Source organism: Lathyrus oleraceus, chromosome 1 (assembly GCF_024323335.1).
Source record: "Lathyrus oleraceus cultivar Zhongwan6 chromosome 1, CAAS_Psat_ZW6_1.0, whole genome shotgun sequence".
Lineage (NCBI taxonomy): Eukaryota > Viridiplantae > Streptophyta > Magnoliopsida > Fabales > Fabaceae > Lathyrus > Lathyrus oleraceus.
In genome coordinates this window covers 409,287,934-409,291,000 of record NC_066579.1, presented here as the reverse complement: position 1 = coordinate 409,291,000, position 3,067 = coordinate 409,287,934, and the positions used below count along the sequence as shown (strand labels likewise).

Genomic DNA, 3,067 nt, shown 5'->3' with positions numbered 1-3,067 from the left:
CGCTTCGCATTGGAGTGTTACCACAATTGTGTAATCAAGTCTGTGATAGAGTCTGTAATCGAGTTTGGAGCACTTTGGAAGGAAGTTAATCCTGCCGCCATTTTCATTTCCGCATTGCAATTTACTCAGCCCTCCGATTGGAGCAGGTTTTTATTACTCGCCTTTACTTTATTTATTTCCCGCACTCGCTTTAAATTATTTATTTCTCGCACTCGCTTTAAATTGTTTATTTCCTCGCACTCGCCTTTAAATTATTTATTTCCCGCACTCGCCTTTAAATTATTTATTTCCCGCACTCGCTTTTACTTTATTTATTTCCCGCACTCGCTTTTACATTATTTATTTCCCGCACTCGCTTTAAATTATTTATTTCCTCGCACTCGCTTTAAATTATTTATTTCCCGCACTCGCTTTAAATTATTTACTTTCCGCACTCACACTACTTTTATTTACTTTAATGCACTTTTACTTTACCATGTCTGACTAAATCTAAAAGGTTAGAATGTAAGGATCGTAATTGAACCGGTAATCCGTACAATTGTTCGTAGAAACACTTAAGGGCTATTTTAACTTTCAACTTAAGTTTTCCCGCACTTCAATTTCGTTGGGTAAGATCGAAATCCGTCCAACATCTTTTTAAACTTAATTGTTTTTAACTATTTCAAAAACAGCGAAAGCGCTTTGTCTAGTTCATTAGGAGTTTTTAACATTAAGAAGAAAAGAGATTTTAAAACTATTTTCGGACGCGTTTATATGTTTAGAGTCTGGTTTGTAAGAACCTCTTTTGGTTAAGAAATCCAGGTTATAATACTTTTCAACTTAGTCAAGATACTATATTTCTTAAAAATAGGTTTACTACTCTAACGCAATGTGCGCCTTTTTATAAGTGACAATAAGAGGGTTCGGTTAGGGAGTACAACTCGGTTCTGAATACGCGAAAGCGACAGTTCCTGTTAAATTAGTTCTTTTCAAAGTAGGAAACATTGCCCATAAGTAGTTCTACTAGCAAGTACTTGGATTATTAATTGGTTACGTGAATTACATTCGACCCTGTCTTTATTAATTAAATCTATTTAAATACTTTACTTTTCATTGTACACTACAAAAACACCTATTTTGATTGCCTTTGATAAACACCATAACAACAGATAACGATAGCTTGACATTTGGTCTCTGTGGATTCGACAATCTTTTATATTACTCTGACGCGTTCGTATACTTGCGAAAAGCACGCATCAAGTTTTTGGCACCGTTGCCAGGGACCAATTTCGTCAAATTTCATTTCCCTGTTGTTATATCATTTAGACTTAGGCTATTTCCCGCCGGTCGATGCGAAGAACTCTCAGTACCGGAAGTTTAACTTTAGTATACCCTCTGGCGGAACCTGAACGTTACGCTCGCGCACGTTTATTCTTTCATAGAATTAAGAGAGCTATGGCCGAAGATCAAAACGAAAGACCTCTTAAAGTGTTCGCTCAACCATCTAATGAAGAACCTAGTTCTAGTATAGTAAACCCAATCATCCCAGCCAATAATTTTGAAGTTCAACCATCCCTATTGCAACTAGTGCAACAGAGACAATTCGCGGGTCTCGCTACCGAGAATCCTAACCAACATTTAAAAATATTTCTTCAATTAGCAGATACTTTTAAAATCAATGGAGCTTCTCCTGAGGCAATACGTTTAAGATTATTTCCTTTTTCCCTCAGAGATAAAGCCCTATCATGGTTAGATTCCCTTCCACCCAATTCCATTACGACTTGGGATAACCTTAGAAGAGTTTTTCTTGCTAGATATTTTCCCCCGAGTAAGACCGCCGTTCTTCGAAACCATATAACAAGATTTACCCAAAACCCAGGAGAATCGTTGTTTGAAGCTTGGGAGAGATATAAAGAGTTGTTACGAGCATGCCCACATCATGGTTTAGAAAACTGGTTAATCATTCAAACCTTCTATAATGGACTTCACTATAACACAAAGATGACCATCGACGCTGCCGCAGGCGGTGCTCTGATGAACAAACCTTACCCTGAAGCTAGTGCCCTCATCGAAGATATGGCTCAAAACCATCAATCATGGGGAGTCGAACGAGCGACAGTTGAGAAGAAGGAAGCCCAAGGAGGAGTGCATGAACTAAGCTCTATAGACATGATGCAAGCTAAAATGGACGCATTAGCCCTCAAAGTCGAGCATATGTGCACGAACCCAAATACAGTAGCCACGGTTTCGTCGGATTGTGAGATATGTGGAACCCAAGGACACCAATCCGCAGAATGCAGTCTATTGAACGAAACCCACTCCGAGAAAGTGAACTACACCCAAGGGAACCCATATTCAAATACCTATAACCCTGGATGGAGGAATCACCCTAACTTCTCCTATAAAAACAATAACCCTGTTCAAAATAATGCACCTCCGAGACCTAGTTATCAAGCCCCTAGATCAAATCAACCTATGCAACCTGTACCACCAAAACCGAGCCTTGAGAAAATTATGGAAAATTTTATCGCCGCTCAAACCCAACAAAACAAGGAGTTCATGAACCAAAACATTTATGTTAACGAATTGATTACTCAGTTAGGAACCAAGGTTGACCAAATAGTTACTCATACCAAGATGCTTGAAACCCAGATCTCTCAGGTAGCTTTAAACCAAGCCCCTCAGACGACACCTGGAGGACAATTCCCTGGACAACCTCAACAAAATCCGAGAGGACAAGCCAATGCCATTACCCTACGAAGTGGGAACGCTTATGATGAGCCACCAAACCCAAGATTGAGTGAACCTGAAACTTCTAAGGAATGTACCAAATCCCCGGACAAAGTAAAGGAACCAGAGGAATCTGAAAACCAGGAAGGTCGAGAGAAAGGAGAAGAACCTAAAGACAAAATTTACGTACCACCCCCGCCATATAAACCACCTATACCATATCCGCAAAGACTCAAACAAACCCAGATCAATAAACAGTATCAAAAATTTATTAAAGTTATAGAAAAACTTCATGTAGAAATCCCTTTCATAGAAGCCATCACCCAAATACCTTCTTATGCAAAGTTTCTCAAAGACA

At 39.1% G+C, this 3,067-nt stretch overlaps 1 non-coding gene across 1 annotated transcript; it reads right to left on the bottom strand.

The window, feature by feature from the left end:
* Positions 1 to 1,818: 1,818 nt before the first annotated feature.
* Positions 1,819 to 1,925, bottom strand: LOC127117085 (small nucleolar RNA R71). Its single transcript, XR_007801846.1, has one exon. It is a non-coding gene; the product is annotated as a small nucleolar RNA R71 (small nucleolar RNA).
* Positions 1,926 to 3,067: the final 1,142 nt, after the last annotated feature.